General features: G+C 39.6%; 1 protein-coding gene across 1 annotated transcript in view; it reads right to left on the minus strand.

Annotated features, from left to right (window-relative positions):
• The window catches only part of LOC131032135 (DNA topoisomerase 6 subunit B), a 140,432-nt gene that overhangs the window by 50,701 nt on the left and 63,556 nt on the right, over window positions 1-26,175 (minus strand). The window lies entirely within an intron of this gene.

A 26,175-nucleotide genomic window follows, 5' to 3' on the forward strand; every position in this document is an offset into this window, starting at 1 on the left:
AATGCAATTATTTCAATGGCCAGAATTGAGTTTGTTATAACAAACCCTAATTAGGGTTTTCATTGTAAAATCTCGGCCATTGATCTCAAATTGATCTGAGCCATTGAATTGTATTGAGAGCATTATAAAAGGCTCAAGCTCTTCGTTTTGTAAAGGTTAATAGTTAGTCAATAGCTAGAAGGTGAATAGTTAGTTGATAGAGGTTAGAATAGCTAATGATTAATAGCAAATAGAATAGTAGTTAGAGTAGAATAGAAAGAGAAGGCAAAGATTGATGCCAAGATGTTGTTGTAAAAGACTTGTAAACTTCATTGAAGAAATGGTGAAATCTATGGGTCGATTCAACAATTTGCATGGTCTCTATACTTCTCAAATTTGATTTCATGTTATTAGATGAGTGGAAGAAATGTGTTTGATTGATGGTGAAATTTGTATATCCATACTACTAGCAGTTTGTTGATTGCAAACTTTCCTTGTGTAGTCAACTGGAATCATTCAGCTTAAGCTTAACTTCAATTGTCGCTTCTTCACTGATATGCATCAGCCTGATGGTGTCCATGCCTGTAGCGATGATCTGAACATCATAAAGCTTTCCTCAGAAGATCTCACTAATCTTGTGGAGATGGTCTTAGGATGTCAAAGCAAGACTTAGTTAGAATTTCATCAAAGGTTATTCATTGCTCCTACATTCTTAGCATCAGAATTAGATCCTTTCCTCGCCCTCATCCTTTTCCTTTTTTTTTCAAAATCTAGACTAGTGAAATCCTATGTTCCAGCAATATTCAAAGCAAATCAAACGCTCAAGTCATCAAGTGTAAGTCCCCTTGTGATTCCAACAAAATCACATCATACCACAGAGAGCTTATCCACACGTAGAGATCCTACAACAAAGAACCTTGAAGTCATCCCGATTGATCCTTTTTGCGACATCTTTAGCATTCAGAGACTTTATTCAAGAGAGGATAAGATACCTCTGGGTATTTTATTCTGTGTTTGGTCGTGTACAAAATACACATCAACAGGTACCCATGTACAGATGCAAATGCACACAAACCAATGCAATGAAATCTCTCACAAAGCGGGGAAAGAGAGAAAAACCCAAAGGGAAAAAACCCTCCCCCACAAGAGAGATGAAAACTATACAAGAGAACTCTCATAGAAGCATGTGAGGAAAAAGTCCCCCCCATATGAGAGAAGAAGAGAGACTAGGTAGCCCCCCTCAAGGCAAAGTGGACTTTTAATTTCAATTTACAACTTCTCAAAATGAGATATAAGAGACTTCAACAAATACTGCTAGTGATCTAAACTAAGATCCAAGTGAAATATAAGTAACAAATAGGCCAAAAATGACCAAATACTGAAAGTACAATTTCTACTCAAAATCGCTGCAAAATAATGGCAGATTATGAAAGTAGACGAAAAATTATGCACTTTCAAAAAACACTGCACCTGAAAAGGAGGTCATATGACCCCAAACGAAGCCTCTGAAGTTGCAAAATCGGGAATTAGACAGGTACAGTAATGAAGATCTGCAATTTCTGAAAAATCCGTCCATCAAAATCAGAAAATTCCTCCACCACTGCGAAGAGCACGAAATTCTAGCCCATTTCAAAAAAAATTGCACCAAAAAAGGAGCAAAAATGAGCAAGTTATGGCCTCTTGAAGTCGGACTCCAAAATCAAAAAGCCAAATGAAGAGGGGTTCAAAAATTTTCAAAAAACTATTGACATCAGCAAATGACGAGCTTAAATTTGACGCCCGTTTGGCCGTCAAAAAAACTTCACCTCCCCCACTGCATGTCGTTTGTACCATACGGACATGCTGACATAGCAAAAAGTGTGGTTCTGTACAAATGACGCGTCGTACAACTGAGCAGCTGACGAGCACTGCATGGGCAAATGTCTGCCCGCCGCGTGGCATAGTACAGCAGGACTGGTGGTGCCCCGTGGCGGTGAGTTGGTGGGGCAGCCGGCGTTGGAAGGGTCGAGGTTGGGCAACAGTCGGCGGGAAGATCCACTGGGAAGATGCGGGGACCGAGCTGGAGCAGCAACGGCACTAATGGGGGAGGACCAGTGTGGGCCAAAAGTAGCAGCGACCGGCGAGGTGGGTTGTGCGGTGCTCGCTGAAGAGGTGGGCAGAATGACCGGGGATCGCCGACAAGGTGCTCGGCCGGGACGAAGAACTGTCGGAGGAGAGCTAGGGGCCGATGGTCACCGGCAGCAGACAGAGCACCGACGTCGCGGAGTCGGCAGGGAGACCAAGCAGGCCAAGTGGACAGCTGCAGCACAAGGCCGAAAGACAAACACCAGCGGTCGGAGGACGGAGCTGCACGCGAAGGACAGGCGCGCAAGATTTATGACAGCGGCAGCGGGTCTTGCAAAAGGACAGAGTACGGGGGGGTTTGCAGACCGCCCAAAAAAACTTTTTGGATTTTTTTTAATTAAAAAAATGTCCGAAATCCGTACAAATATAGCAAAATTGGCGAAAATTTCTCTCACCAAAATAGGCCGACTTTATAGTCAAAATTCATGGAAACGACCTCCCGGATGCAACTGTGATGTCCAAATCGTTGTACGACGCCCCCAAAAATAGCACCTCCCCAGATTTGAAAATTGAAGCCTTCAAAATGACTAATCAAAGACACTCTAATGGCTTTGATACCATGTGAGATTTTGCCAGATCAAGAGCTCAATGAAAAGTACAAGAGAGACAAAATAGATGATAGGAATAAACTGTTTTCTATCAACATGAAAATACTGATCAACTGGATCATCAATTGTTCTTACATACAATGTAGATGAGCCTGCTTATAAAGGCAAGGCTATATGGATATGTGAGCACACAAACATGACATGTGGCTCAATAAGAAACAAGGGTAGGTAGGAGAAACAATATAATATTCTACTTGAGGTGGATCACCCACCGAAGGTGGAATGTAACAACAAGATAAGACCACAAAAGGTGGAAATTCTCCTACACACTATCCCAATGTGGCACAAACATCCAAGTGTCTCATACCCAAACTACTATGATATGCATGTACCTAAGTAAAATTAAGTAAGGTGTAATAATATCCAACATGAATAATTATTTACACCAACAAAAAGAACAAAATTCCCCCCCATTGTTTGGCGTAGGAGTTATTATTTGTTGACCATACTCTTTTTCTACTAAGGCCTTAACAATCTGAAACATGTTAAACACCTCTAATTTTCGCTTAAGAAAATACACCCACATTTTGCGACTAAAATCATCAACAAATAACAAAAAATACTCAGACCCAATAACTAAAGGAGTGTTCATTGGTCCACAAATATCAACATGTACCAACTATAATACCTCGAAAGCTCGCCAAGAATCACCATCAGAAAATGGACTCTAATGCTACTTTCCAACCTAACAAGCTTCGCAAACTCCATGATTTTGAATCTGAATCTCAGGTAAACCAACAACTACACCCTCTTGAACAAACTGAGAAAAATAGTGTATGTTAAGATGCCCGTACCGCTGATGCCAAAGATTACTTGCAATGTGGAAAATTTTATTTAGCGATTTACAACATAAAAGGGAGAAACCATTAAATCAATTTTCACTTAGGAAACATTACATTCAAAAGCAAAGGAATTCACCAGATTCAGTCACAAATCAGATAAGGACTGAATACTAAATGGATTGGATCGATTTGGGATTTCCTCTTTTGTAATAAAAGATGGAAAAGTATACCTTCAAATCTACAATAGATGATGATGATGCTTTGCTTCTTAGATGTAATCACATATGTTGTATGAAATGGCATGAACATGACAAAACCCTAACACACACACATGCTTGCAAATGAATGATGTATTGTTGCCCCAATAGATAGATGAAGAATATGCAGCCTTGAAGAATGCTTGATGATGAATACTTGAATGCTTGAGTGTTTGAATGTTGTCTCCTTGCCTTATGATCATCTCCACCTTAAGTGCTTGAATGTTGTCTCCTTGCCTTATGATCATCTCCACCTTATTGCCTTTTGATCAAATGGGAGGGGAAGACCTCCTTATATACTTGCCTTGTTGGATATTGCTCCTACTAAAATATGTTGTTCTCATTGATGTCAACATATTCCTGTGTCTTGGTGTTGCAGAGAGTTGTTTGGTGTTTCGGTGATTGCATTCAGTTGATATGGCTGGTTTATCTGTTTGGGATGTTGGAATACTTCATTCCTTATTGGTTTCAGTGATCCGGAAGTTTACTTGATCATATTATTTGATCCGGTTTGTAGTTCAATCTTTTTGTTCTGTGGTTGGCTGAGTTTGATGTTTGATTGGGTGAGGTCCGGTATGATCATATCTTTGGTTGCGGATTTGGGAAAAACGTTTTGGATGTTCATGTGTATCTTCAGTTCAGATGGTTCGTGATTTGGTGCTCCGCAAGCTATGTTTCTAGTCCAAATTGCTATTGTTGAGTGTTTTTGTGAGTTAGCGTGTTGATCGATGAAGATTTGAATAAGTGGTGTTGGTGCAGCTATTGCGGATGGTTATAATGTGCTTGGTGTTTCCTAATCGTGTCCTATTTGTCTTGGTCGTCCACATTGATCCTTGTGCACATTCTTGGTGATTTTGCTGATCCGGTGATATTCTTCGTGTTATGCGGTATTCTTGCTGGTGTAACGTATTGCAGTTGATCTTGGCGAGATTTGCGATGGTGATGCGTGTTTGGAGATTTGATTTAGGTCCATGCTATGTCATATATGCCATTGTATTGGTCCGGTGGTTGATTTATGTATCGTGCGATGTAATTTCGTAATTGAAGGTTGAGGGTTTGACCGACCTTGTAGTCAAAGTTGATGAATTGTATAAATAGGTGGTATAGTCATGTAATTTGGGTGTTGATATTGTGTCTGCATTATCAGAGAGTGGTGTATGTGTGCATAAGCGAATTTATCCTTCGGTGTGGTGTATTGAGTAGAGATTGGTGCAGGGTAGACAAATGTGCTTAATCGGAACTGCCATCAGGCATAAGGAGATGCTATATTTGCAGTTCATGTAATCCGGATTGTAGTCTGAATCTTGTTGTAAGGTAGTGAGCTTTCCCTGAGGGTTGGAGCCTTCTGGGTCATCTTATTTTGAGTAGTGAGCTCGAGGCAGTGTGCCTGAATGCATGTGCATTCCCCATTGTAATATTTACACATACTAATGTAGAGTATAAGCTTATTGTGGGTAGGTCCCCACTGTGGTTTTTCCCTTAACCGGATTTTTCACGTCAATATCTTGGTGTTATGTGTGTTGGTGCTATTATGTTTATCTTTATTCTTGCTACAGTTGTTTAGATCTGAGATTGTACTTAAATTGTTTAATCCGGTGAAAACTAATTCACCCCTCCTCTCAGTTTTCCTTATTGATTGCTGCTAACAATTGGTATCAGAGCTAGATCCTTCAGAAGAAGCTTGACCGCTTGAGGAGATCCGAGATGACAACTTATATGTTTAAGGAGAGTCCTAGATTTGATGGAGGCAATTATACTGTTTGGGAGGACCGGATGGAAGTTCACTTGAAATGCCTTGGAGATGACCATTGGAAGATCACAAAGAATGTTTACAATGTTCCTCAGAATGGACCAGTTACTGCTGCTGAGATCAAGGATGTTGAACATAACATAAGAGCTAAGGAAACATTTCTTAGTGCCTTGACTGATTCAGAGATGACTAATGTGATGTGTTTGCAGACTACACATGAGATTTGGAAGAAGCTAGAGATATTGTATGAAGGAGATGCACAAGTTAAAGTTGCTAAGTTGCAGAGTTTGAAAGGGAAGTATGAAGCATTGAAGATGGGAGAAGATGGAAATATATCAACCTTCATGGCTAAGGTGAATGATCTTGTCATGAATATCAGATGTGCCAGTGGAACCCTTGAAGAAGATGAGATTGTTGCTAAGGTGCTAAGATCATTGCCTCCTACTTGCAAACATAAAGTAGTTGTTATTGATGAGATTCACAGTGTGACTACAGTGACTAGAGACATGTTGGTTGGAAAGCTTACTGTATTTGAGTTGAGCAAATTTGGAGAATCACATGGAAATCCTGAGACTGCATTCAGAGCCTTTGTATCCGGGAAGCAGAAGTATGATTTGGGAGAAAGTTCTTGTTGGGTATCTAGATTTGAAAGAGAAAAGAGAGAGATGGAAGAACAAGAAAGAGAATTGGTTGAGCTTGAAGCTCTTATTGCTCAAAGATTGCCTAAAAGAGCCGGTAAGTATGATGGAAAGTTACCTTTGAAATGTTTCTCTTGTACTAAGATAGGACATTTTGCTTCTAGGTGCCCTGAAAGAATGTGTAGATATGATAAGCATGAGAGACATGAGAAGCATGATAAGAGTGATAAGCATGAGAAGCATGATAAGAGTGATAAGCCCTATAAGCCCTACCGGAAGTCCAAAAATCAGAAGAGATGCTATTATGTTGTTGATGAAGATGTGACAGATGAGGAATGGGAGAATGGGAATTCAGAAGACAAATTTGTATTTATTTCTATCAAGGAAGATGAGCCAATATCAGTAAATCCTACAAGTTGCATTGTTGAGGAGAAAGCTTTAGCTGCTAAGATTGAAGAGAAAGATGAATGGGTGATTGACAATGGTTGTTCACATCATATGACAGGTGATTAAAGCAAATTTGTGAATATGGAAAGGTATGATGGTGGAATAGTGAGATTTGGAGATGACAAAGCTTATGTGATTTGTGGTAGATGTTCTATATCTTTCAATGGTAAGCATAATATTGATGATGTCTTGTATGTTGAAGGATTGAAGCATAATCTTTTGAGTGTTGGATAGATGGTTGACAAGGGATATGATTTGCAATTCAAGAATGGTAAATGTAAGATCCTAAATACCTCCGGTATAGAGAATGCATCAAGTACTAAGACTAAAGGTAATATCTTTCACTTGAATGCTGGTGAGAAAAGTTGTTTGATTGCTTAGATCGATGAAAGTTGGTTGTGGCATAGGAGAACATGTCATGTTAATTTTGATTGCATGATAAGGATAAGTTCTACTCAAGCTGTTAGAAATATGCCTAAAATTGTTAAGCTTGCTAATACGGTATGCAAGGAATGTCAGATGGGAAAGAAAACAAGAGCTTCATTTAAGAGTAAGTTGTATTCATCTATTGGATTGCTAGATCTTGTTCATACTGACTTATGCGGTCCTACTAGAGTAAGAAGCATGCAGGGAGATAGATATTTCAGGTTGTTGATTGATGACTATTCAAGAATGATGTGGGTTACCTTATTAAGGGAGAAATCAAAAGCGTTAGAGAAATTCAAGATATTCAAAGCTAGAGTGAAGACTGGAACAGGATTGAAGCTGAAGTGTCAGAGATCTGACAGAGGAGGAGAATTTACATCAAGAGAGTTTGATACATTCTGTGAGAGGAATGGAATTAGAAGATAGTTATCTGCTCCTAGAACCCCTCAGCAGAATGGAGTTGTTGAAAGGAAGAACAAAACTATCTTGGATGCTGCAAGGACTATGCTAATTGAAGGAAATGTTGCACAAACCTTTTGGAGAGAAGTTGTTAGCACTGCTGTTTACACATTCAACCGGGTGCATGTTAAAGGTGATTCTAGTAAGAATCCTTATGAGCTATGGTTTGGTCATGTTCCTACAGTTAGATATTTCAGAGTTTTTGGAAGTAAATGCTATATTAAAAGAGATGAGGATATAGGAAAGTTTGATTGAAGATGTGATGAAGGAATCTTCTTGGGATATTCTACTAAGAGCAAGGCCTACCGGTGCTATAATAAGAGACTGAAGAAGATAGTTGAGAGTGCAAATGTGAAGGTAGATGAATGTCTTGAAGAGCAAATTAGAGCATGCGGATATGATTTTGATGATGAAGAAATTCCTAAGCCTGTGCAGATTGAGATCTTGAAGCATAATGATCCGGTGGAGACAATTAATCTGGATATTGTTGTTGTCGGTGAAGAAGTGCAAGAGCTTGAAAATCAGAATAATCAGAAGACTCCGAGGTATGTAAGATTGAATCATTCAAAAATCAGATTATTGATGACAAAAATAAAGGTGTGATGACTACGAGAAGGATTGTTGCTAAAGAGATATGTTTGATTTTAAAGATTGAACCTAAGGATGTAGCAGAAGCATGTAAGGATGAAAATTGGATTAAAGCAATGGAAGAAAAGTTGAAGCAGATTTTTAAAAAAAACACTTGAGAGCTTGTTCTGAGACCTAAAGATAAGAATGTGATTGGTACTAAATGGGTGTTCGGGATAAACTGAATGAAACCGGTGAAGTTGTCAAAAACAAAGCAAGACTGGTATGTAAAAATTGTTCTCAGATGGAAGGTATTGACTATGAAGAAACTTTTGCTCCTGTAGCTAGAATTGAAGCTATTAGATTGTTGCTTGCATATGCTGCTTACAAGAACTTTAAAGTATATCAGATGGATGTCAAGTCAACCTTTTTGAATGGTGATCTTGAAAAGGAAATCTACATTGAGCAACCGGATGGATTTTCTTTATCAAATGAACGAGATATGGTATGCAAATTGAAGAAAACTCTGTATGGACTGAAACAAGCCCCTAGAGCCTGGTATGCAAAATTGGATAAGTATTTGTTAAAGTTGGGATTATGTAAAGGTACTATTGATAGTAATTTAAACTTCAAAGTTGAGAATGATAACATCTTGATTGTTGAAGTCTTTGTTGATGATATCATTTTTGGAGGAGATAATGATTTGAGTATGAAGTTTGCTAAAGATATGAAAAAGGAATTTGAGATGTCTATGTAGGTGAGATGAAATTCTTTTTAGGATTGCAGATTACTCAAACCGGTAAAGGTATTTTCATTTCTCAATCTAAGTATGAGAAGGAATTGTTGAAAAAGTTTGGGTTAGCTAATTCTAAGCCTGTTGGAACTACTATGGTGACTGGATGCAAATTGTCTAAGAATGATGAATCTCAGAAAGTTAATCAGACCTTGTATAGATCTATGGTTGGTGGATTGTTGTACTTAGCTCAGACTAGACCGGATGTTATAAATGGTTCATCTTTGTGCTAGATTTCAATCAGATCATAAAGAGACTCATGTTACTGCTATAAAGAGGATTTTCATATACTTGAAAGGGATTGTGACTATGGTTTGTGGTATCCGAAGAATAATGATTTCCTGCTATGTTGTATGGTTTGTGCCTATACTGATGCTGATTGGAATGATGTTGTATCTTTGTCTACTGCTGAAGTTGAATACATTGCTGCTGCCAGTAATTGTACTCAGGTAGTTTGGATGAAACAGATGTTGAAGGATATTAAGGTGATTTATGATGAGCCTATTGTAATATATTGTGACAATTCAAGTGCTATCAATATTTCAAAAAATCCGGTGATGCATTCTAAAACAAAGCATGTGTCTATAAAATATCATTTCGTGAGGAAGAAAGTCAGTGATGAGGAAGTCAGATTGGAATATGTATCAACAAAGGATCAGATTGCAGATATTTTCACTAAGCCTTTGCCTGCAGATACATTTGTCTATTTGAGAGACAAGTTGGGGGTCTCTGGCCCTCTTGTTGAAGACTAGATGCATGGAGTTGCATCAATCCGGTGGATTTCAGAGCCTTATCTTTCTGTTTGGGTTGATGAGTTGGTGTTGCTACTCAGCGGCAGTAGTCAGTGGATTGAGTTGTGAGTTTATCCTAAGGGGGAGCGATTGTCATTCTTAGAAGATGAGTTTTGGGGGAGAGAGCATAATTTGTATTGTCTTTGGCATTGCTGTCAAAGGGGGAGAGAGTCATGTGAAAAATTGCTTTATCTTTCGAGCTTTGTGTATACGATCTTAGGGGGAGTTTGTTGTTTCCTTTGCATAGATTGTTTTTCACATTCATATGTTGCCATCAATGCCAAAGGGGGAGATTGTTGGATATTGTTGCTGCTAAGATATGTTGTTGTCATTGATGTCAACATATTCATGTGTCTTGGTGTTGCAGAGAGTTGTTTGGTGTTCCGGTGATTGCATTGAGTTGATATGGCTAGTTTATTTGTTTGAGATGTTGGAATACTTCATTCCTTATTGTTTTTAGTGATTCGGAAGTTTACTTGATCATATTATTTGATCCCGTTTGTAGTTCAGTCTTTTTGTTCTGCGGTTGGTTGAGTTTGGTGTTTGATCCGGTAAGCTCCGATATGATCATATCTTTGGTTGTGGATTTGGGAAAATGTTTTGGATGTTCATGTGTATCTTCACTTCAAATGGTTCATGATTTGGTGCTCCGCAAGCTATCTTTCTAGTCCGAATTGCTGCTGATAAGTGTTCCTGTGAGTTAGCATGTTGATCGATGAAGATTTGAATAAGTGGCATTGGTGCAGCTATTGCAGATGGTTATAATGTGCTTGTTGGTGTTTCCTAATCGTGTCTTATTTGTCTTGGTGGTTCGCATTGATCCTTGTGCGCATTCTTGGTGATTTTGTTGATCCGGTGATATTCTTCGTGTTATGCGTTATTCTTGGTGGCGTAACGTGTTGCGGTTGATCTTGGCGAAATTTGAGGTGGTCATTCGTGTTTGGAGAATTGATTTAGGTCAATGCTATGTCATATATGCCATTGTATTGGTCCAGTGGTTGATTAATGTATCGTGTGATGTAATTTCGTAATTGAGGGTTGAGGGTTTGGCCGACCTTGTCATATATGCCATTGTATTGGTCCAGTGGTTGATTAATGTATCGTGTGATGTAATTTCGTAATTGAGGGTTGAGGGTTTGGCCGACCTTGTAGTCAAGGTTGATGAATTGTATAAATAGGTGGTATACTCATGTAATTTGGGTGTCAATGTTGTGTCTGCATTATCAGAGAGTGGTGTATGTGTGCATAAGCAAATTTATCCTTCAGTGTGGTGTATTGGGCAGAGATTGGTGCAGGGCAGACAAATGTGCTTAACCAGAACTGTCATCAGGCATGAGGAGATGCCATATTTGCAATTCATGTCATCCGAATTGTAGTCTGAATCTTGTTGTGAGGTAATGAGCCTTCCCTGAGGGTTGGAGCCTTTTGGGTCATCTTATTTTGACTAGTGAGCTCTAGGCAGTGTGCTTGAATTCCCCATTGTAATATTTACACATACTATTGCAAAGTATCATCTTATTGTGGGTAGGTTCCCACTGTGGTTTTTCCCTTAACCAGGTTTTCCACGTCAAAATCTTAGCGTTATGTGTGTTGGTGCTATTATGTTTATCTTTATTCTTGCTGCAGTTGTTTAGATTTGAGATTCTAATTAAATTGTTTAATCCAGTGAAAATTGATAGACCCCCCCCTCTCTCTCAGTTTTCCTTCGTGGTTGCTGCTAACATGCCTATCATCAAACATATTAATTTGCCGACATAGGCCGACATGGGGGAAAGTTTCCCACTCAAATTTGAGATAGGGCCAAGGGTTTAAATTAAGGCCCAATTGAGGAGGACCAGGGCGTGCCTACCCCAATTTAGGGCAAGGACAAGGGGTCCCAGCGAGGTAAAGTATGAAAATATGGAGTTTGGTGCATGGGGGAGGCATCAATAGGTCCCGATCAAGCATGAAGATGAGAACACTAAGGTGAGGGCCCCAAATACGGTCAAAATTGCAACGGGTGCAATTTTAGGATGCTACATTACTGGTAGAAGAACTTTTGGCAGCCATTACATGCTCCTGAGAATCACCAGTATCAACAAGTCTATAAAGACCATGATCCTCAATACCCACAACACCTGAGTGCGAGTCTCCCGATCAACAATACTGCATTTGTGTGAACTGAATACAACATCCAACCAAGGAGAGTGTCTCATAACCTAACTGACAGAGAGAAGGTTGAGTTCTGAAAGATTCCAAACTGAAATCTTTACCAAACTTCTGATTTGATTCCAATTTTTGTCTTTGACCAGCAATGGGATTTTGTCGGGTCTGTTTTGGTTTTTTTTAAGTTTTTCTTATTTTTTTGTGTTTTTTTTTACAAGACAATAAATGAATGAAATATAATTCTTGAATTATGAATTTAATAACAGCAAAATATAAAAACAAATCTTTGAAGATTGTCTACCAAGAAGGACAAATAGCCTACCAGGAAGTCCCACGCCTAGCTTGGAATGAAGGTTTTTATTGATATTTTGCAAAATAATGATGTCTAGAGCAAATCCAGGCCTCCAATGAGGTTTATTTGCTCTACCAGTAATTATCAAAAACAATTCTTGCAACAATAGATAAGTCTGATGCTGATTCCCTCAAGGCCCAAGGAGACTTCACTGAAATTGGTCAAGTTTCCCCATTGATTTGCTCAAATCTCTCTCCAATGCTGAGATAAACCTGAAGAAATGATTTATTTGCCAATTCCTACTGCTGATAATAATTTTTGTACAAAAAGACCAGCTGCAATCCCTTTATTATATTTTTTTGTAACCCTAGGTGAGATGCAATGGTACGACCTAGCTGGGATGGTACAACTGGCTCCAAAATGGCTCAAATTTCAGTGCAACACTTCTGAATTCTGCCCAGATCTGAATATCAGATTGAAACAATGTTGTAGCTGTCAATAAACCTCTGATTATGTCCCTTTTTGGCCAAATAAATGAATTCCAAGCACTCCAAATTGATAGAATGTGAAAGGTTTTTCGTCCTTCCACCCAGAAATGGAGGTCTTCGTCTCCAATTCCACACCAGAAACCTGCAATGTACGTTGTAGACCTGCAAAGAAGAAGTTTTCCCCAAAAATCATAAAACACAGTGAGCAAAAATGCACGTACAAATCTCCTTTATGCCTTTGCCCTAATTCGAACCCTTTCTTGGCATCTTTTAAAGATTCCAATGGAATCTTTTCCCCTCATAATGCTACGCCCACCTAATTGACCACCTTTTTAAAAGAATATATTACCTAGGGAAATGTGCCATATAACTTTTTAATATAAAGTTACTTATTCTAAGATAAAGTTACTTTTTATTAACTTTTTCTAAATTTAGAAAAAGTTAACTTTATAACATAATATTATAAAGTTTTATTATAAATGGTTCACCAAAACAAAATTTGACTAAGTATTGGTCCCCTTTGGCTAACCAATCATCCCCTTACACCGTGAATTTGCCTGCAGAGATGGATGACAGACAAATCTTTGCATCTGAATAGCAACTAGAGAAGTGGAGACATTACAAATTCCATCCCTAGAACAGAGTATACATTGAGGAAAATTAAATTCCTCCCACTAGATTGAATTTGGACGTTGCCCTTGCCGACAACAATATACTCTTCCCCTCCTCCAAATATCACTAAATTGGTGAAAGACGTGTATTCTATGAACCAATCCCTTCAATGAGTGAAGTGTCGAGAAGCACTTGAATCAATGTACCAGGCATAAGACTTAACATGATCCACAAGTCTTTTAGCCATAAAGGCGTAAAAGGCAGATTCCTTCTACATAGTGTGCTCTGCAACATTAGCCTTTGACTGAGACCCTCCCTACTTCTATTGTTCACAAGCCAGGTGTTGCCTACAGTCTTTCTTCATGTGACCATACTTGTGGCAATAGTTGCACTAAATGTTTTTCTTCTTGGAGCTATCCTGGGATTGACCTAGGCCTTTTTGTTGAGAGGATTGACTTTTCCCTTTGTCCTTAGCAAAGGATTTAGCTTAGAAGGCCTTCTCTATGGAGGATGAACTAGCACCGCTACCAAACTGTTGTCTCCAACGATCTTGTTGCAGAAGTTTATTGCAAAGATCTAGAAACTTCAAGTCAACATTAGTCGAGGTAATGTTGAGTGTCTCAATAAAGTGCTCATAAGAGTTTGGTAACTACTATGTCTCCTTCCTCCATCTTTCGATCAATCGCCTCCAACTAATCACGGATGTCCTTGATTTTTGTGAGATGCTCTTGTAGAGACATCTTTTCATCCATCATGATCGAGAAAAGCATTTTCTTGAGAAAAAACGTACGGCTCTTGTCGAATGTTTCATGTAGATTCTTCAAATGATGCCAAATTTTGGCAGTTGTTTTTCAACAACCATTTTCCTGAGGGTACCTAAGGTAGTTGATCATCGATGACCGACAATTTAATCAGCATCACGGCTTCTCGATTCCGCTCATCAAATTTGTCTTGATCTAAACCCGCCATTGTAGGACATTAAGACTTGCCTAGAACAATCTGGTCAAGGCATTCATACTCAAAAATTGTCATCATGCGCAACTTCCAGGTGTTGTAGTTACGGCCATTAAATTTCTGACTACCTTCCAACATTATGTTGGTAAAAGAGGCCACCTTTCATGCTTTTCGAGGCATTAAAACGAGGTAAACAAAAGAGGCTAAAAACTAGTGAAAATCTAATTGCGCAAAACCTAAGGCATAGATCCCAATGCACATAGAAGCAAAAATTCCAAGGCAAAAAAATTGAGGCATGACAGAAGATGACACAAATTTTGAGGCACTGCTTAGAAAATAACTACAATTTGCCTAGAAAATGCAAAAAAATTGACCCAAAAACCCTAGCCGTAGATACACAGACCCTAGAAACCTGAGGTCATGACTAAGAAAGTACCAAAAAGAGCGATTTTTGCAAAATCACATCTGTAGAAAAGTCTACAAATACCTAGGCTTAGAAACCCAAAAAAGAGGAAAAAATCATGAGTATAAAACCCTTTTTAGAAGAAACCACGAAACTTGTAGAAGAATCCACGGCTCACCACGCACAAGACACAACTCTTAGACAAACGCAAAGGTTTAGAAGGCCCGTGACATGCACAGAACACGAACACAAAAATACGACACCAAAAACAAAAAGGAACGAATCTCATAGCTTGATATCACGAGTGCAAAAACCCTTCGTCGCCCACGAAAAAACAAACACACAAAAAATCTTAGAATGGAATACGCGATGTCGCAAAACAAAAATGTGGGTATCACAAACACGCTTTTTATTGACAAAAAAAAAACGACCTAGAAGAAAACAAACAGCCTTCAAAACGCAAGAGAAGTCACAATTTTTTCCTCACACAACTTCAAATGCGAATTACAGAGGGAAAAACCTAATTTTTCAAACCCAAATAAAATAAAATACAATAAAGTATAAATTTTTCACAAACATATTTAATAAAAAATAGCCAAATTCTAAAAATCTCATCGACCCACCCTAATACCATGCTACAATGGCAATTGTTTGATTTCATTGAAAGAATGAAATGTACGTATAGGCAACTACATTGGCGATGTTTCCTAAAGAAACCATTGAGAACTGAATGTTGGAAAATGTATTAGTGTTCACATGTTTAATAATGTGTAACAAACAACTTAATATTATAGTGTAAATGTGCGTGAAAATAATAGTGAGTTGTTAATACAACTCACGAAAAGATCTAAGAGCATTTGTGGGGATTTGAGTTGTTAAAACAACTTATATATTTAGTAGAGTTGTTATAGGAGGTTTCCTATAATATAGGAAATAGAATCTTATATATGTAATATGTATTGAATGAAAATATGAAGTATTATTATTCCGTGCATAAACCTATTTGGCTTCTTCGAGATTCTACATAATTTCCTTTACTGAAAGCAAAATTAGAAAGAATCTAAAAAAGGGGTTCATCTTGCAGCGTGACGGTTTCATCACGAGCCTGGTTACCAGGTAGTCTCAAGTTCGAGACTCTTTCTCTACAGGCACTCGGGCGTTGTTTGTGTGATTGACCGACTTGTTTGGTGTTGATACCATGTTGACTTTGACGTCCATGGTGGTTGGTAGCGAATGTCTCGGCGACAGGAGGATGCTGACATCATATGAGGCGTTAATGCCTCATGCCTTGTGGACGACAGTTGTAGCGCCCAGCAGGTTGGTAATCGGAGTGGTATGGTCACCAAGTGATGTACGAGAAGATCAAAGAGATAGCACATGGAGAGATGAGCAAGGGGAGACATAAGGAGAGATGGTGTGGAGAGATAAGGAGGGTAGACATAAGGAGAGGAGATGTATGGAGTGATAAGGATAGATTGAATGGAGTGATAAGGAGTGGAGAGATAAGGCATGCATGGAGTAATAAGGTGTGATAAGGAATGGAGAGATAAGGCATGGATGGAGTGATAAGGTGAGATGATTTCAGAGATCAAATACGGAGGTGTTAATAACTCATCATTCAAGATAATGTACTCGGGATGGGGTCCTGTTGTGCGAATCGCACACCCATCCCCGTCTTGGACAGGGACCCCCAGTTTGTGCCTTTCTGTCCTGATCCTGAAATTTGCCTAAGTCTGGAATTCCCTGATCCTGAAATTTGGCTAACTCTGAAAACTGAGGAAACCTCCAAAAACTAGAATTTGCAATATAACTCCTGGAGGGCCGAAACCACTCTCAAACATCCTGAAAGTATATATGGAATATAACTTAAAGTTTAAGAAAGGAGAAAGACATATGGAAATGTCACTTATACTTAAATGTTATATTCCATTAAATGATCCTCCGGGGAGATCTGGGCAAACTTGCCCAAGTGCCCAAGCTCGCACTTCTTGAGGAAACGTTTAAAATCGCCCAAAATGCCCAATTTCGGACCCTGGGGCCAAAATGTGAAAAAGTTCAAAAGTTGCGAAAATGCCCCAGAGGTCCGAAAATCACTTAAGTTGTCCAATTTCGGACCCTGGGCCAAAAAGTGAAAAAGTTGATAAAACTGGCAGGAGGTCCGAAAAAGTGAAATATTGCAAACGTGCCTTCAGGTCCGAATTTCACTTAAAGCACCAATTTCGGACCCTAGGGCCGAAATTCGAAGTTTCTTCTAAATTTCCAAACGCGTTTTTAGGTTCGAAAAGTGAAAACGCGATTTTGCGAAATATGTTACAAGGTCCGAAAACCACTTAAGCGCCCTCATTTTCGGACCCTCGGAGGTAAATAGAAAGTGCGTCGAGTTTAGGAAACACAAAAAAAAAAAAACGCGTTTTAGATCCGAAATTTACCAAAAGTGCTTCAAGCCCCGAAAATCGTTTAAGTGTCCATTTTCGGACCATGGGGCGAAATCGAAAAAAAGGTATAAAGGTGCGAAATCCTACAAAGCTCCTCCAGATCCGAAGTTTGCCTTGGACACTGTTGTGACCATTTCACACATCGCCCCATCGCAAATGGGGCCCCCCTCTTTTTGCTTGTTTTTTGCTTGTTTTCGCTTTTGTTTTTAGGGTTTTGTTAGTTAGTTGGTTGTCTGGATTTAGGGCCAAGCCTTAGGGTTTTAAATTGTGCCTTTTCAAGCCATAATCCAGTCGTTTTTTGAGAGCTTTTGAGTTCCTTTTCTAGAATGCAAATTTTGAATGCAATAAATTCGCCAGAATGGTCTAATTTTCAATTGGAATGTTCATGCAGAGCTTAAATTTGTCTAAGTGTTGATCGCCAATGTGAATTTTTGTCTGATTGAATATTTTGACCAAATTTTGACTTTTTTGAATTTTGATCCCGGGCATTGGAATTGATTTGTTTTTGCCTCGTGAAGTGTTAAAATGTGAAAAATCTTGTTATTTTCGCCTATAGGAGCAAAATCGCTCCTATCCCTCAGTGAAGGACGGGAGCTCATTTTCAAATATCTCATCGTCCCTGCAGAGTCCAGACAATTTTTTCGTTTGAAGTGATGGAGAACGACGAGATCTTTCCATTGAATATAAATTGAAGATTTTCATGAGCACAGAAATGCCTCCAGGAGGAAAATCGCTCCTGTCCCTCAGTGAAGGACCGGAGCTACAAATCAAATTTCGCCTTGTCCTTGCAAGATTTTGAAAACTTAATGATTTGAGGACGTCCAAAGGCAGATACTTTGCCAAATGAATATAATTTGAGATGCAAAAACGAAGGAGAATGACCTATATTGACTAAATCGCTCCTGTCCCTCTCCAAGGGACCAGGGCGAGGTACCTTGTAGCTCTCGTCCCTCTCCCAGGGACCAGAGCGATTTCCTTCATTTTGCAAAATCCAGACAACGGTCAAGGCAAGTTTACGTTCAAAAACGAAGGAGAACATGAGATAAATGCGTTGAATATAAATTGAAGATTTTTTTGGACGTCCATACCAGTGTTAAATGCCTAGTTCGCTCCTGTCCCTCAGGAAGGGACCAGAGCGATTTTTGATATAATTGCTTTTCTTGCAAAGTTACAAATGATGTCAAGGCATGAACGAATAGAGGGAAGAAGGACGAGTCCGTTGAATATAAACTTGGAACCTGGCAAAGTGAGATAGTGGCCACAAGGGAAGGATCGCTCCTGTCCCTCTCCAAGGGACCAGGGCGATGATGATGATAATACTCTCTACGCAAGTCCAAGGTCGTTCCTCCAAGGTTCAAGGCCGATCCAAGTCAAGACAAAGGGTGGCAAGGACATTTCAAGACATCTTCATTGAGCGCAAGCACTTAAAGGTCATCACAATGAAGAGATTTATACTCTAAGACCTAGATCGCTCCTGTCCCTCTCCCAGGGACCAGAGCGATATTGGATGCATTGGTCATTTCATGCAAAATTTACGTAACGACAGGACGTTCCAATGTTTTATGGGGTCCATGCCGTGATAAAAGAGGATATACAAGAGTTTTTGAACGTGAAATGATCATCATTTTGAACATGGAGACTAGATCGCTCCTGTCCCTCTCCAAGGGACCAGGGCGATTTGCTTTGGATCCTTCGTTTTGCTTCAAGTGCGTGCTAAGTTAAAGATTCACAAGGTTATGCATGGTCCAGGGCATCGTTTGAATATAATTCGCAAGGATTTTAAACGTCCAAACATTGCTAATCAAGGTAAAAGCTCATATCGCTCCTGTCCTTTGGACAAGGACCAGGGCGATCCTATCAAAGGCGCTCATATTCCTCCAAAATCGAAACAAGGCGAGGTTAAGCGAGACAAGGGACGGCGTTTGGAAAACATCACAATGAAAGATCGAAGGTCAAAAATGCATATTGAACGTGAAAAAATCAAGATCGCTCCTGTCCTTTGGACAAGGACCAAGGCGATACTATCAAAACACTCACGTTCCTTCAAAGATCAAGGCGAAGCGAGGTTAGGAAGTGCGAAGGACGACGTTTGAAGGACATTGCAAAGGGGATCGAAATTTAAAAGTCGCCAAGATCAAGGAGAAATAATGGATCACTCCTGTCCCTCTCCAAGGGACAAGGGCGATGGTCCCTTTAATACATCCAAACACATAATAAAAGCCAATGGAATAAGCGCAAAGGACACGAGTATAGGTGTTGTTCGCCTTACAATTCAAGTTCGAAGGACCACCAGATGATCGATTTGGGACATGGAAGTGAAGGAGTTGAACGTTGAAAACGCAAGAATCTAGACCAAAATCATGGATCGCTCCTGTCCCTCTCCAAGGGACCAGAGCGATGAGGTACGTTCCCTTTATTTTCATATTTTTGGCGCCAAATTAAAACAATTCGAATTTGCTTTAAATGCTAAACCAATTTAAAAAATTGAAAATTCATTTCTATTTGGCATTTAATATGGCGTTATCTCTTATTAATTATTTTTTGCCTTTATTTAAAATCGAAATTCTCAAAAAAAAAAAAACGCAAGGCATTAATAGTTAATTAATTAATTAATAAAAAAAATCGAATTGGAGCGCTCATATATGGAAGTCGGCCTTGTTATGTCATTGCAAATCATTTAAAAATCGTTTGAAATTGTTATATTTTATCAAGTCGGCCTAAGGGATAAATCGATTGCAAGCGCTATATAAGGGGGGTGGAATTATCATTTTCTACATCATTATTTTACCTTCCTTCATGCGAATTGAGAAGAGGCGAATATAGTGCGAGTTTCATTCATCCAAGGGTGGCGCGCTTAGCAATCAAAAGGTGGTGCGATTTCAAAACCAAAGGTGGCGCTAGTATCATCTTGTGTGGAGTGCGAAGTGTGTTTGAAGAGGTGCGAATTCCATCCAAGGTGGCGTAAGCAATCAAAAGGTGGCGAGAATTTGAAGATCACACCAAAGGCGAATTTGAAGATCCATCTAAGACCACGCCAAAGGGGAATTTGCTAAGGACTTGGAGATTTATTTGTGCGAACTTGAAGATCCATTTGAGACCGCGTCCAAGGCGATAATTGAAGATCACATTCTCTCCAGAGGTGGCGAAGTCAATTTTGAGGAGATCATATTGAAGATTATCTTATACCTCAAATTTTGCCTAGGCAAATTTTGTTTTTGCATTCTAGAGTTAGCTCTCTATCAAGGTATGCCGATTTAATTGTTATTGCTTTATTCATTCATCGTCATATTTTGAAATTTTGAAATTTTGAATTTTGAATCTCTTGGCTCAATCGTTTATTTTAGGAAATGATAACTCTAGAGACTTATCATGAGGTTTCCTAAAATTTATCTCTCTTATTTACGTTATTTATTGCAAAATCTATTTCTTATAATGAAATGTTGTGTAGGTATGGCGACCCCAAAGGCGGGAGCATCCACCAGTCGCTCGGCTCTCATGAAAGAAGATCAGAAGACCGAAGAAGTGGAGACCAAGATCGTGTCCAAGTGGAGCAACGTTGGAGATACAAACTTGGGGAACTTTAGCACAAAGAAGTTCCGAGAGGTCCCTTACATCGGCAAGCCATCACCTGTCGCCCGGAGAATAATAGAGAGTGGCATCATCAAGGCGGCCGGTTTTCCTCCAGCCATTCAGTGCCACGAGTTGATGATCGAGTGTGCCCGTCATTACAATCCACAGTCCAGGACAATTGTGTCCAATGAGGGAAACACTTTGGCGTACCTTTCAGAGGAAGCCATAAGTGAAGCTTTCCATCTTCCAGAGCACAGGGACATGATATACAAGAGCATTGAAGGAGCCAGATCAGTGTACGATGATGATCCAGATGCTTGCCTAAGCATAATCAACAAGAACTGGCTACTTAAGAGTCGTCCCCGTCTGAGCAAAGTACCGAACACACCACACAGGATTGATTTCCAAGAGGAGTACAGAGATTTGATTACCATGCTCAACAGAGTTACAGGAGCACCTCATGCCTTCTATTTTGAGAAATGGATGTTTTATTTCATCCAGGTGATTGTTCAAGGAAAGGGTACAATACATTGGGCTAGGATAATTAGCCATTGCTTGGACGTACAGTTGAGAAGACTCAGGGCTACTAAGTCCTTCCACATGAGTTCATACGTCATCTATGCCTTAATCAGGAGCGTTGAGTACGCAGGACTACCTCACAGAGGAGTGATTGGAAGAGGACCCGGCGAGGTCAGAGTTTGTGAATCCTATACCTACTTGCATCATCCACCAGGGAAGAACTACAAGTTAATCAACGATACTTTCACGATGAACATCACCAGGACGTTGCAAGGAGGGATTCACAACAGATTATCTCAGGATGCCCAGGAATTCATCAAGAGGTACGGTGCTTGGTTCATTCAGTTTCCCAAGTTCACTTACATTAGAGTGTATGGATGTCCTTTACCTCCATACATGTTGCCGAGGTACCCGACAGACAGAATTGTGTTACTTGAAGTAACGAGGCAGTTGGCAGCATATGTGAAGGCATTCAGACACAGACATCAGAATGGAGTTCAGGTACCTATTATTTTGGGTAATTCAGTTGAGGTATGTCCCAATGTCTTAGCCATGGATGACGCAGAGAAGGAGTTAGCCTTGTATCCTTTTTCATCTTTTGCTTGGAGGAATAGTTTTGATCCACATGGACATTTAGAGGAGACGGTCGGTAGAAGATTTAGACATGAGTACCAAATTGAAGATTTTATGATGAATCTCCTAGATGATCTCGAAGTGAAACGAAAGATACATTCTAGATTGCCTTTGGATTTCATCAGGAAATGTAAGATTTACAGAGTGGCCGACCAAGCTCAGGACAACGGCAGGCACATCCAATCTTCATATGATAGAGAAAGCAAAACAATAAGTTTGAATTGGAATGAGCCCGAGGCCGTGGATTTCGATGATTTAATGGCACCAGTCTTGTCTTGTACTCGCAGATGGGTAGACGTTCAGCATCAGAAGTTAAGAGAACAAGGCATAGCTATGTCTTTTACTTTGGAAGAGAAACCAGCCGAAGGTGGAGCCAGTGTTAGTGAAGGCAATCCTAATCCTAGGAATTCAGGTGAAGGTAACCTTCGATGTGCCACTGAGGGCAATCTCCATTCGAGAGGATCGAAGAGAAAAGAAAGATCAGAAAAGAAAGAGCCTTCCAAGAGAAAGCAAAGTGCCGGCAAAGATCAAACACCAGGTACTTCTTCCAGACCAGAAGATAGAACAGTTCGAGTGGAAGAGTCCATGGAATCGATGGTACAGAATGATAGACAGGAGGAAGGACAGGCACAGCATGTTTCATCCGATGGATCTCTCCAAGACTATGATTTAGATAATGATAATGAAGTAACATCTCCTCCCAGACAAGAAGAAATAGTACACAAAGAAATTCAAGTTCAAGAGACAAGATCAAATATCCCAGATTGGTTGAAGGAAAGATTGACTAAGGTGATCGTAATTGAGGACGAGGACAGTGCAATTGATTTAGAGAGCCTTGTTGGGCGTTCACATATGACAACAGAGAAGAAGAAGGCTACGAAGATGTCCAAGATGATTCGAGATGAGACTGGATCTAGAAAACTGCAGATAGCTACACCAGCAGCAGACAAATATGAGGGTGAGATCCTAGCAGAAGACTATCATATACAGACTATTGAGTTGGGACCATCCACAGCAGAGCAGACTTTAGATGATGCCACCGACACATTTGAGGCATTGAAGGACAAGCTTAGAGAAGAAGTAGAAAAGAATAGAAAGCTTGAGACAGAGGTCGGTGCATGGAGGACATATTTCAGTCACATCAATGAACCTTTGGGACGTCAGGATCCAGTTAGATCACCATTGCAGGCATTGTCCCTTCAATCAATCAATGAAGCAGAAAGATTCAGGAACCTGGTCCAGCGTACATGTGGTTGGATGGATAGATCTCACACGGTGGCCATTGAGTTTGTTACAAGGATGTCGAAGATCACCCATCAGGCTATCCAAGTTCTTGAGATTATTCACAGATTGATGGCAACAGTAGTTGCATTTGCCCATACCAAGGACGTTGTCATCCCTGTCTTGAAAGTTATAAGACACACATCCAGGAGAATTTTAGCGCAGGAGAGGATCTTAGAGGGTGATTCTCACAGATTGTTTCAGTGGTCAACCTTACTCCATATAAAGAGTGTCCTCTTTGAGGACATCAGTGTTAGATGTGATCAAGTTGAGGAGGTGATCAATCCGATCCAGGACAGAGTATTTGAGGTACTTCGTACCATTCTTGGCAGAAGGATCGAGGTCGAGACAGATGTGGATTTACAAGAATTTGAGGATAGAATCACGATCATCTTTCGCAAGGACGCAGATGTTACAGATGAGCAGTATGATCAGATGTATGCCACCATGCTCCTGATTGATAGAACAAAGGAACTTGAACCTACTTGGGACGCAGCTCTTCTAGATGCATTTGATCAGGTTATCCACTTAGAAGAGAGTATCAAGAATCTTCCCGAGATTCCAAGCACAGAAATCGAAGGAATCGTGACAAAATTCATTGCATATGCTAAGAAAGAGAGTTGGAAAGGGAATAAGATTCTAGATGAAAGGTTGTTACAGATGACATGACATCTTATTTCTCATTGGTTGATACCTCCTAGATTTTTGTGCCAAATTTAATATTTGGCTATGTATTTAATGTTGTTCAGTAAAAAGGAGGTCATTTGTAACAAACCCTAATTAGGGTTTAGGTGTCATGATCTTGTCCATTGATTTACTTTCAATCTGGACCTTTCATTGTAACTGGGGATGCTATTTATACCCCCATTTTCCATTTCATTTAATAATAGAATAGTTAATAGTCGAATAGTCAGATAAGAGTGAAATAGAGAGATTAGAGTTGTAAGCAATTTTATTTTGTAGCAAGATTGAGTCTTGAAGAGAGAAGTTCAAGCAATTGTTGTATATGATGACTTGGAAATCAATAAAATATTGAAGTTATGGTGTTTTGTTGCAAGTTTCTTGAGTTATCTTCATGGTTGTTGGATGTACTTGAATCACGCTCAATCAAAGTAGTTTGTTAATTTGAAAGACTAAGTGTGAGATTTGATATTTGGTAGGATTCGCAATCCAAACCACTAGCTTCTTGCTGATTGTAGGAACGCCTTGCGTGGTCGACTGGAAAACACTTTGAGTCCTTAACCTTCAAGCATTTTCGCATCAAGGATATGTACCTTCGTGGTAGTGTCCTTGGTCTTTGATGCATTGAACACCATTATTACCTTAGAAGATCGCACTAATTTCAGTTGAGTTGTTATCTTATGGCAAAATTGAAGTTGGTTGAGTCTTGCCAAATCTCATTCATGCTAAGTCGTTCATAGGATTAGACTAGATTAGACTTACTTAAACCCTGTCCCTTTTTCCATTTTTTGAAAGTTCCTTTTAGATTAGTAAAATCTTCGAGCCATTGAATCCGTAAGACGCCTTGAAGGAAACAGCAAATCACATCATACCACTAAAAAGCTTGTCCACACGTGGAGACCCCACTAAAAGAACCTTGGAGTCCATCTAACTGATCCTTTTTGCAGATCTTCAGCAGTTAGAGACTATTTTCTCAAGAGAGGATAAGATGCCTATCGGTATTTTATTCTGTGTATGATTGTGTATCAAATACACGTCAACAGACACCCATTTTCGGACCCCAGCCCCGAAATTTTAAAACTCGGAAATTTGTAAAACGCCTTCAAACTCCGATTTTGTAAACATGTTTAGGTCCGAAGTTCACTTATTTTGCAAAAGGATGGCAAGGTCCGAAATTCGCCTTAAGTCCTCAAAATCGGACCCATGAGCCAAAAGTGAAAGGTTTTGAAAACTTGCAAATAGTATGAATGCTCCAAATTTGCAAAGAACGCCAAAAGGTCCGAAGTTTTTTGCAAATTTCAAAAGGTGCCCTCCAGCTCCGAAATTTACCAGAAAAGCATGAGTGTTATGATTTTAAAATTTGCAGAAGTTCTCCAAACCTCCAGAATCGCGCCATAAACCCATTTTAAAGCGTCCAACACTCGAAAGGTAAAATCACGCAAAAGTAAAAGACCAAGGATCAGATTTCACAATCGAAGAGAAAGAGAAGCATTTTCAAGATACATCCCGCAAAGAGCTTCTCAAGCCAGACGTCGTAATTAAATTTAATGTTTGTTAAATTAAATTATTTAATTTTTCAAATTAATTTAATGAAGTGAAATTGATTGATCGCAGGACGTCATCGAAGAACCAGGAGAAAGACCTGAAACGCAAATCGAGGAAGGATCGCAATTCAAGGCCAGGCGCTGAAGATTGGAAAAGAAAAGATGCAGGAGCGCAAGAACAACCGAGCATTGAGAACCGTGTCGTTGAACAAAGATGAAGTCCACTGGCAGAATTGGAGGCAAAAGGCAAAAGAACACTCTGAATGCTGCAAGTTTATGCATTCTCAGAAGGCACACAGTTGGATTTAAGTCCAGAAATTCAGTTTTAAAGCTAAAATTGCTTTATTGTAAACTGCCTATGGGTCCCATGCAAGATATTTTTGTGGATAACTATTCCCAACCAGCAAGAAAATTGGATAGGCTTGAATTAAAGCCAAATAGTGGCAGGTAGTGGAGATAGTTGCTAGTTGGATAACTGAGAATTAATTCAGCATGGGTCAAAGCTGTCAGCTTCTGGAAGACAAATCAGGGCCCTTGGATGCAGTCCATCCTGGCCTTCAGTTCAAAATTGTAATACCTATAAAAGGCAGAGGCCTTTCTTTTGTAAAGGGTTAGATTGTTAGAGATTGAGAGATTGTTAGATAGTTAGATTTTAGAGTTGGAATAGGTTAGATCTTAGCAGTAGCATAGAGATGCTACAGAAATTGTTGTAATAGGCAGATGAGATCAATATATAAACATTGATTTGGTGTTTATTGTCTTGTTTTCATCCTGTTTGCATGGTTTCTTTCAGCATTTTAGATAGATCTTTATGTTTTGGGTGTGCAGGTATTTGATAGATTCGGGCTCATACCACTGAGGATATGCTGATTGTATATCCTTTTGTGTGGTTAACTTGAGCCTTCGATTGTGCTTAGTTCAATTGCAGGTGTCCGTCCGAGCTGCGCCAGAATTGGGTGCTTAGCCGTGCGTCTCCAATCTGAAAATCTTCCAAGTT

Source organism: Cryptomeria japonica, chromosome 4 (assembly GCF_030272615.1).
Source record: "Cryptomeria japonica chromosome 4, Sugi_1.0, whole genome shotgun sequence".
Taxonomy (NCBI): Eukaryota; Viridiplantae; Streptophyta; class Pinopsida; order Cupressales; family Cupressaceae; genus Cryptomeria; species Cryptomeria japonica.